An 11,587-nucleotide genomic window follows, 5' to 3' on the forward strand; every position below is an offset into this window, starting at 1 on the left:
TTACTCGGTAGTTATGAAACGTTCCGCGTGAAATAATATCTGTGCGTTAGATAAAACACAGGTCAAGTGCGTGTTACGCATAATGAAGGGTACCATACACACACACGCTTATAAAAATATCTTACCCTAAATAAAAAAGAAGAATAATAATCAACACTGATAGGGTCTGACTCGCACTTTGCCCATTTTTTTTTTTTAATTTATTAAGTATCTTTTTTTTTAGGACATTTATACAATCTGTACATTATGAGTCTTATCGTACCATATAACAAAGATTAACCTAATTAACAATTATTAATTAAATTAAATTTTACATACGTACTACTACATATTCTATCAAAATCACTACATCTACAGTCCAAGACCCTACTTTTATTTTTTGTTTTTTTTAGATCTTACGATAAAACTTATATAATAGTTATAAAGGCGTTTACCGGACAACATTCATATTTTGAAAAAATCTTATTAGATTACCACTAAAAGCACTAAAAGTTAACCAAGACCTGAATTAATTAATGAAATTAGCAGAAGAATTTAGTGTAAACGGAAATACAATAGGTAAAATACCTACTTGTTAACCAGTAGCGAAACATAGCCAGTCAGAAATGTAGTATATTATGTAGTATATCAGAAATGTAGTATATGTAGTATATAATGTAGTATCCATGCGAAAAGTGTCTGGCTGTCTGTCTGCTAGCTTTTCACGGCCTAACAGTTTAACCGGTTTTTATGCGTTTGCTTAGCTCTCGTCCAGGGGAAGGACATGGGCTACTTTTTATCCGGGAAAATCCGAGTTCCCACGAGATTGTTACAGGTCCATCCGTTTTACCGATTTATATGGTAGGTACAGAGGTAGCTTGCATGCCGAAAATTCACATAGACAACTTATTATCCCGGAAAATCAAAGAGTTCCCATGGGATTTTTAAATAACAAATTCACGCGGACAAAGTCGCAGGCATCATCTAATGTTAAGATAAGTCACTCTAGCGCGCTCCCGAGTACTCTTCATACAAACGTAGTTTCGAAACTAATATCTAATTCGATTAATTCTTTGCGACTTGGTACTACCCAACTTTAGCTTCTCCTTACAGCAAAGGTTGCCTGGTAGAGATTGCTCTTAGCAATAAGGCCGTCTTTGCACACATTTGTTTTTTCTGTTTTCTTCTTTCTGTGTTGTGTTCCTTTACATGTGTTTTTGTGTGCAATAAAGACTACTGTCTATCTAACTATAGGTACATCTGTGTTTTTCTTTTACATAAAAATACTTATCCAGTTTTAAAGTTACATCATTACAATTGTGAAACGGAATATTTTAAAGGAAATCTGAAAACTGCACTCACAGATATAAACTTTATTCAGAAAGTAATAATACAGATTTTCACAAATGTTAAAAATACTTAAATATAAAAATTATAAAACAAAAATATCATCCAAATCACTGTAACGAGGCAGGGTGCCCAGAACGCTGGCTGCGTTACTTCGTTGAATGGCCAGACTAATATGCTGACCAAGGTAACTGCCAGATTTCCGGTCACCCGTGGACTCCACAAGACGGGATGACAGGTCCTTAAAAAAGGATCTGGCATCCTCGCCCCACGAACCCATGGTCTCCACTCCAAAAGGCACAAATATGAAATTATTTTCTATATTTTCATATTTTCATATTTGCGCCTCTTGGCCCTTTCTGCCTTAGTGGCTGCCGTTCCGTATTAGTATTACTCACAGATATTAGTTCTAGATATTAGATATTAGATTAGTTCTAGGTATTAGAGCGTATCTACAAAATATCATTGATTTTGATTGATTAGTATTCAAATACCTACGTTTGTTTGGAGCGCTCTACGAATAAACCCCTCATAATTTTATTATGCTTCTTTTAATAACTCATTCCAAACAACTATCTGACTTTCTATTGCCAGTTATGACTTTACCACATTCAGAGAGTGTTCAGCCAAATGAACTAAATAAAAACGAAGCAACGAAATGGAACAGATCTTCACACGGTATATTCTTTCTTGTACATTCGAATTGCTACCAACTAAGCAATTCCGAAGGAAGATATGAAGAAACACATGTAAGTATAATGACTTAGATTGCGATAAAGATTTTTAATTTACGTCTTAAATTCAGACTAATTACTTTTGGTTGCTTTACCTAATAAAGCTTAGGTAGGTAGGCACTTTTTTAAACAGCTGTTTTATTTTCAGATATTTGAAAGATTTGACAATCATGCGCAATGTAAAGTCTATAGGTTGGACTTGGAGCGCGCTTGCCTAGAAGGTGCCTATTCATTCTTGCCTTGGAGGCATTTTGCTTTTACGTGGCAGGAAACACGGATTCTGGATGGACACTCTACATCTTAGCGGTTCGTATCAGAAACATTGAGCAAAAACGTTTCGTGTGAGCCTAGAATGCATCGAATTGCATGGGCAGGATGACTGATCTTTTTTTATTTACACTTGCTAGAGTAAACATTGGCAAATTTAAAAGTTTTTACGTGTACAGATTCCACGTCGTACTAATATTGTTTTATTTGAACAGGTTACCTAGTTCATTCATCCAGTTCACGGGTCACGGTTAAACAGCTTACAAAATAATAACCAATAAAAAACAAAAGTAAACCCAGGCAGCCAGTCGCGCGTGGCGTTGCGATGATTCGTTCACTCACTTTCGACACTTCACACGGGTTACGAAAAATATTGTTGTATTAACACGCATTCTTATATTTGACTTTCTTTTACTGCCTCGCTGATTAGTGGCTAGCTTTTTTTTTATTCACTATAGGCAAGCGCTTGACCACAATCACACCTGATGGAAAGTGATGATGTGGCCTAAGATGGGACGCGTTTACCTAGACGGTGCCTATTCAAAACTCGACTGCGGGTAATCAGGGCCAGCATTCGTGTCTCTCTCTCTAGTCGTTCATTCATTTCTGAAGATCGTGGTCCTGGTGTCCTTGCAACCTCGTGCGGATTAATTGTTTCCACCGGATTCTATCGGAGGCTAGTCTTGCAATTGTGTGAAATTTGCATTTGGAGCCCCTCAGCCGGTCTGCCCATCCGGTTGGTGAGCGGCCTCGCGATCTTTTGCCCACTGCATTGCATTCGAGTTTAGATCGGGCCTAATATATTGTGTACGCAAACATCACACACACTTGCCAACGCAGTTGGCTAGTCTCTATTCTGAATAGAGCCTAGTCCACATAGCCTAGCCTAGTCCATAGATTAGCAGATTAGCAAGAACTCTCAAACTCTGCTTAAGATGTTGGCTTTCTATTCGGGGAGACCGGAGTTCGATCTCGGGCTGCATCTCTAACTTTTCAGTCTTTATTAAATATCACGTTGAAGGAAAACATTTGCATAGGTTTATTAGCTAGAAGCAGTTTAAACTAACATAGCTCAAATAAGGCAGAGGTCTGTGGTGGCTCTATCTTGAAAAAGCCTATAGGTAGTAAGTACATGGATAGCTTGCATCCCGGAGATGCACTATTTCTGTACCGAAAAATCAAAGAGATATTACCACGGAAGTTTTAGAACCCTAAATTTATGCGGATGAAATCACGGGCAATCCTCTAGCTTATAATAAAACTGTTCTTTAACAATTTTATAAAAAACGTGGAAAGATTCATTAAATTAAATTATCAAAAGAAAAAACCATTATTATCAAAAGAATACCTTAAAAACCTTTTGATAAAACCCCCCCCTAGCTCGAGTCCCTAAAAAATAACTAATTTAAATTAGCTATTTCTAAATTATATAATTAAGTTACTGTTAAACCTCGAATAGTGGAAAATCCTAAACTTACCTACTGGTGCTTGATCAATATCGGATTCGATCATTGATTTTTCGGACTTCCTAGTATTAGAAACCAATCCGCGTTTTCTGCGTATCGGCTTACCTATAACTTCCTAACCTTAGGGGATCTAAAGTAACTTTTCAGGTTAGTTTACGTGACATGAGCATTGTAGTTTTGTCGTTTAGTATGGTCGACGGGCCAACGTGATTTGAGATCAGAGTAAACTATCCACAGGTACCTACTTTAAGTCAGATTATCTAACGTAAGGCGGTGTTACCTTGAAAGTTACACTGAGAGCACTGAGGTTGATATCTATAGAGCGCACTTTAACTTGCTTAGACTTAATTTTCAGTTTAAACGAGACAGAATTATGCCAGCGGTGTAACGCTGTCTCATTTTAACAGTGTCTTAAGACTTAACAAATCTAAAGATCTCAGCCTGAGAGGATTATACTTGGTTTCACGCAGTTTGACAATTTCATGAGAAATCACATTACTGTAATACAGATAATAAACATGTAGGCATTCGGCTAAAGCCAATGAAAGCGGGGTAGCTTTTCCAAATAAATTGTAGAGTGCAGCGCCTACTCTTATTAATAAGCATTTTCCACATTATGAGACATCGTATGTAAGGTAACACCAGCTATGGTCTTGAGCTAGTTGATAAAATCGATCAACTACGAGTCCGTTATTAACCGCTCATCAATTAATTATTTATTATTGACGAAGCATAAGAAGAATATCGTGTTTTCTTAATCAAAACAAGGTTTCCAAATAAAGTTCACAAAGTCCTAAATAAATTCAACAAGATATAGTTGAAAATTAAAACCCGTCTACTATCGTCTTAATAAACGCTGAAATATTATAGTAAAATTGTTTTTCTGTGGCTTGATATATTTTAATATTGTAAAATATAATTTATGAACTCGAAATTTTCTCCTCTTATTTGACTCCACTCAATACGATAACAAAAAAAAATTTTTTGAGTAACGTTTTTGGGTGCAACATTCGCCATATTGATTTCATTCATTTAAAATGTATCCTACGCACAGGTGATCCTACGTCACCCGGTCTATAACAAATCGATTGATACCTCATTCATCAGAATTGGCTCAGTAGTTTAGGCGCCACGATGGAACATACATAAGTAAACACAAACTTACATACATACATAGACTGCCAAAATCATAACCCTTCCTTTTGACTTCGCTGTAGTCGAGTAATAAATAAAGCCAAGAAAATGAATCATCTAGAATCTAGATGAAACTTATGCTTCGTGTTGTGCAAAGCAATATCCTTTTAAGTAGATGTGGTAAGTTTAATTGTGATTTGGCAAGATTTAAATTAAAATGGTTCACTATAAAAGAATGGTGGTACCTAGGTACCTACAATAATTGTAATGGTACATTACATTTTGTTATGGCTTTGTTTTGAAATTATTTATGTTAATGCTGGTTTCGTAAATGTAGTGTGTACATTAAACGAAAGATAAAAGATTATAATAGAGGTTAAAAAATCAACTAGGTTTTGTCCGTGACTTGGTTTGATTGATGATTGGTGGTTTCAGGTTTTTTTAAATAGGTAGCTCCTGGACACCCCTTCTTTTGTCGGAATAAATATATAAGCAGTATCTATTCCTAAACGTTTATTGAACAACATGGCTAAGAATCTATGTTAGCTTAATAGGCAATGATTGGATACCTAACCTCAAAACAAATTCTTAGACATATTGTTTCGAGCTAGATGGGGGTTGGGATTGAAAGTTATACACGGTGGTAGGGTTGGTACCTTTATTTGACGACATTTGTAGAAAGGGCGTATAAGGCATTCTTTATATTATATACCTACTAGAATTCGAATATATTCGCCCTATGTATAAACCAGCGACGATATATTATAGCCTATTATAATAATAAGAGAGCGCCCTTGTAAATAATAAGAGAGCCCGTCGAAATGAAAAGTTACATTTTAATATTAATAATTGGGCTTTCGTTAAACTTTCATAACTCTACTTTTCAGACAATTTATATGTAAATTTGCGTGGGAATAGAGAAAAAACTTTTTTGTATGATTAAAACATTCTGTGGAAATGGTTTTTGAAACTTTACGGCTTATCTCTATTGTATGTACCTAAATTAAAATAGAACCCCCTCGGGAAACTATAAATAAACGTTATTTTAATTGTTTTATAAAATATAAGTATTTTATTAAGCCATAATAAAATATAAGGCTTATTATTAGGATTTCTGTGCTTAGCACGCACAATAATCGGAAACGTTTAAGTACGGAAACCAGCCCAGGGAGAAGAAGACGTCGTCCTTGATGTGATCCCGGGCATGACAGTGTGTCTCTAACTTTTTAGCGATGCTTGAGGAAACCTGCCTTCTCCGTATTGTTCTCCAAAAGGTGAGTGAAGTCTGCCGATCCACACTTGGACTGCGTGGTAGACTATGGCCCTTCTCATTCTAAGAAAATACCTATTCTCAATAGTGGTTTGGTAGGTATGGATTGATGATGATGAGTTCAAAATACGTTATTAAATAAAAATCTATTCTATTCTATTCTACAAAAATCTATTCTATTCTATTCTACAAAAATCTATTTTATTCTATTCTATAAAATGCTATTTTTTTCACACATCCTACTGACATCGACTTCACCATCATGTTAATCTGATGATTCGTAGAGTTCTCGATAACACGGACATCAAAAGTAGAGTTTTAATAAATAGTGGAGTAAACGAAGCATTTTCGTCGGAAGTCCTCAGAAACAGCTCCGATTTTGATGATTTTTTTTTTAAATTCTTGTTTTTTATACATTATTTAAAATCAGAAACGTTTTGAAGCGGGGAAATAATTTTTAGTATTTTTTTATCCATATGTGCGATATTTATACACGAAGTCCAGAAAAACGCTACTTTCTCTTTGAGAAGTTGTAGAGGAAATCAAATGCTACACATGACCTTTAAACACTTATGGGCGAAAACCGCCCGTTTTTAAGTTATTGGTCGTTTTCAGAAAAATACGTATTTGTTTCTTTTAAAAAAAAGTGAGGCATATTGCCGACTTTTTATTTAATTTCTAAGTACTAGACATCTCATTTAATAATTGTGAATACTAAAATAAAAATAATCTATGTAGGTTCCCCGGTTAGGGATCCAAGACTGTACCAGTTTCATAATTTCTATTGGGTTACTTTGCCAAAAATACTATTTTTTTTTAAAGTTACAGAAATTTTTGGCCTGCAAATTATTTGCAAAGCTTTTACACATTCTCAGCTATCTAATGATGTATAAAACTTTAAAATAAGTTGAAAATTAGCTAAAAAAATGATAAAATAATAGCACAAAGGAAAAATTTCTTAACGCTTAAATCTTAAATAAATCGTTCCTATCGATCAATTGAGCTATTCCGTGGCCAATTTTATGATCAGACTTGACCAGATCACATATTCACAGTAAACTGTTACCTTTTTCTAAGTAGAGACTACCTCTAAACAAAGAAAAAACGATTTGTTTAAAATTTAAGAGTTAAGAAATTTCTTCCCTGTGCTATTGTTTTATGGTTTTTTTAGCTAATATTCAACTGATTTTAATGTTTTGTACATCATTAGATAGCTGAGAATCTGTAGAAGCTTTGCAAATAATTTGGAAGCCAAAAATTTCTCTTAACTTAAAAAAAAATAGCATTTTTGGCAAAGTAACCCAATAGAAATTATGAAACTGGTACAGTCTTGGATCCCTAACCGGGGAACCTACAAAGATTATTTTTATTTTAGTATTCACAATTATTAATTGAGATGTCTAGTACTTAGAAATTAAATAAAAAGTCGGAAATATGCCTCACTTTTTTTTTTAAAGAAACAAATACGTATTTTTCTGAAAACGATCAATAACTCAAAAACGGGAGGTTTTTGCCCATAAGTGTTTAGAGGTCATTTGTAGCATTTGACCTCCTCTACAACTTCTCAAAGAGAAGGTAGCGTTTTTCTGGACTTCGTGGATAAATATCGCACATATGGATAAAAAAATACTAAAAATTATTTCCCCGCTTCAAAACGTTTCTGATTTTAAATAATGTATAAAAAACAAGAATTTTAAAAAAAAACATCAAAATCGGAGCTGTTTCTGAGGACTTCCTAAGATTGGCTATTTTACGGCTTTATTTACTCCACTAAAAAGAACAACGTTAAATTTCTTTCGACCAAGTCAGCGAACTATTAAATTAGATAGATAGATAGATAGATAAAATTTTTAATGCACACAAAAAACCTGAAAATGATCACAACACAAAAGGAAGAGACAGAAAAAAAAATTAAATTAGAATAAATTAAGGACAGTAATTATGGGGCTATAAATTAGAAGAAATTAATTATTTAAAGTGCAGTTATTATAAAGTTCTCAAATCTCAACCACTTCACACTGTAGTCTCTCTGAACAGTTACATTTGCCAGAGCTACCCGCAAATAGCTTAGGTTTTCCGATAAGTACCAATTTAGTTCACATCGATTGTTGGCGCCGACAAAAAAACTGGATCTAAAGCAGACACAGTAAAACAAGATAGATTTCCCGGGAGCGCAATTAACCGGGACAGCTCTGCTCCTATTGAACCCTCATCACTTTAATTTTATCATTCTTACTTTTATCAGAATCCCTGAAGCGATCTGCTAGTTTGATTCAAGTGTGCTGAATATGTTCCAAAAAAGCTGACATGGATTGTGCAGACGCTTTACATGGAACTGGGCAGGTCATATTGTATGCCGTACAAGATAATATGTGATAATGCCAGATAATTTGTGGACAAAATCTGCTTCTTTCTGGACTCCCCAGAATTATCAACGCGTGGCAAGCCGAGACGACGATGGCGTGATGAATTAGATAAAAAAAAAGATTCCGACGAATTGAGAAACTCCTCCTTTTTTGAAGTCGGTTAAAAAGAGTTTGTAACCCGAAGAGCCATAGAATAGGGAGTCGTGAATTTGAAAAATTTTAGTGGTGAAGGCCTCTGCCCAATCGTGGGACAGTATAGACTATTTTGTTTTACTTTTAATTGGTTTCGTGGCAAACGCATTATGGTATGCCAAGCACAGATTGAGCTCAATTTACTTACCGCGTTGACACTTGACATTTTCAACTAACTTGTTTGCGCATGTTGTACTTACTGTTCAGCTATCTAAACTCACTTCAGATTCCAGAAGCCACCAGTTAACGAGGGTTTCCTAAAATTGGGATAAGAATCCCAAAAATGACGGGAGGAAGGTCTTGCGTTAGTTAATAGGGTCGTGCACTCTAGTACAACACGTAGGTAGATTGATGTTTCTTCTTCTGCCTTCACACAGGCTCCGCATAGGGGTCTATTGGTGATACAAGACGATATAACGAATAGTCGTTTTATTAGGCTATGCCGTGTATTGAGGCCCATTATTATCTATATCTTGTAGACATAATGATTTATGACCAAAAGGCGTTTAAAAAGGCGTTTAAAAGGCTATGCCGCGTAATAAGTCCCATTACTATCTATCTTATAAGTGTTTGACAGTCTATAAGTTATAGACATAGTCAAACAGCTCTTTTTAGAGCTTTTGAGAACGACGAGCACAGAGTAAAAAAAAATATTATTAAAGTATTTAGGTAGGTATTTATGCAAATTATCACTGTTAACGCATAAATTACGTTACTCCATTGTATTAGAATTTAACGTTCACAGCAAAATAATCGTCCATGCTCTTTGATATTATAAAAGCTCTAATGGATCGGAAAACTATAAATTACGTATCGAATAGGCATTATAGGCAGTTAAAAAGCGCTTGTTACGTTATATGATATATTCGATTAGAATCATCATCGTCATCATCATTAATCCGTCGCCGGCTCACTACTGAGCACCGGTCTCCTCTCAGATTGAGAAGAGTTTGGCCAGCTACTACGCTTGCCAAGTGCAGATTGGCAGACTTCACGCAGCTTGAGGACATGGTTAGCATTATTGATTCTCAGGCATGCATGTTTCCTTACGATATTTTCCTTCACCGTTACATAACCCCGAAAAGTTACTGTTAGTTCGGCCCATAATCGAACCCCGGACTCCCCGAGTAGGTCTAGAAACTTGAGATTTTGCATGTTAGTTATAACATAGACCCACTTATCTAAGAAGTGATTTTTTGATATTTTTGACCACAAATCTCTAAACTATCTATAGGTAACTATCTATCTATCGATTTGTTATTAGTGTCAACGGAATAAAAAATAATGATATAATTTATTATATTTTAAAGTAGCAACAATGTCATTCGATTTCCGTTGAAACAGTGACTCGGGAAATTGCGGAGCACTGCTGTAGTCTTTCTAATGTTCGTATTTTGCTTCAAAAACGCAAGATATATCAGGTATGTCAGTGTACGTTTTAAGTTCTGTGATACAGGTTTTGGCCCCGCATCTAACAATATTATTTAATAAATGCGTTGACGATGGTAGATTTCCGGATTGGATGAAGATTAGTCGTTTAGTACCGTTATTTAAATCCGGTGATTATGAGGATCCGTCATGCTTTAGACCAGTGTCTGTCTTGCCAGTGCTCAGTAAGGTGTTTGAAAAGATTATGCTGAATCAGATGCTTCTATATTTTAACACCAATAATATTCTACACAGGCAACAATTTGGATTCACTAAAGGCAAATCCACTACTGATGCTGGAATTGCTTTAATTAAGCATATATTCGAGGCATGGGAGAGGTCACAAGATGCAATTGGTGTCTTTTGTGATCTCTCCAAAGCATTTGATTGTGTTGATCATCAGATTCTCTTGCGTAAACTCCAGTTCTATGGAATCAAAAATAAAGCCCGTGACCTAGTACAATCATATCTTCTCAATAGATTGCAAAAGGTAGATATAGGTGGTGTCAAATCGGAGGGATCCTTGGTTAAAATGGGGGTTCCACAGGGTTCTATTTTGGGCCCATTTTTGTTCTTGGTGTATGTTAATGATTTACCTCATATGGTTCAGAACATTTCAGATATAGTATTGTTTGCTGATGATACTTCGCTTATTTTTAAAGTAAAAAGACAGCTCACTAACATGGAAGAAGTAAACATTGCTCTGTCCCGGGTCTTAAACTGGTTCACAGCGAACAATCTGCTGTTAAACTCCAAAAAAACTAAATGCATTAAATTTACCCTTCCTAATGTCCGGCAGATAGACACTGACATTTTTTTAGGCCATGACAAGTTAAAGTTAGTGGAAGATACAGTGTTTCTTGGCATAGGTATCGACTGTAAGCTTCAATGGGGAAGTCATATCCGTAAACTATCAAAAAAATTGAGTTCTGCTGCTTATGCTATACGAAAAATTAGACAGCTGACTGATGTGTCCACAGCTAAAATTGTTTATTTTAGTTACTTCCATAGTCTAATGGCATATGGTATCTTGTTGTGGGGCCGAGCTGCCGATATTAAAACCATATTCCTATTACAAAAACGAGCAGTTCGCGCCATTTACAACTTAAGTCCACGTGAATCGCTAAGAGAAATATTTAAAGAGAGCAATATATTGACAGTAGCGAGTCAATATATATATGAAAATATTATGTATGTTCGTAAAAATATAGGAAATCTTAGAACTAATTATGAACGGCATAATATTAACACACGATATAAAAATAAATTGGAAACCCAGAGGTTTCGACTAAAAAAAGTAAGCGAGTCGTTTTTGGGCAGCGGTGTTCGCTATTACAATAAAATTCCGTTCGAAGTTCAAAGTTTACCAGAAGGGAGGTTTAAACGGTACATTAAAAAAAACCT

This window comes from Maniola jurtina, chromosome 5 (genome assembly GCF_905333055.1).
Source record: "Maniola jurtina chromosome 5, ilManJurt1.1, whole genome shotgun sequence".
Classification (NCBI taxonomy): Eukaryota; Metazoa; Arthropoda; class Insecta; order Lepidoptera; family Nymphalidae; genus Maniola; species Maniola jurtina.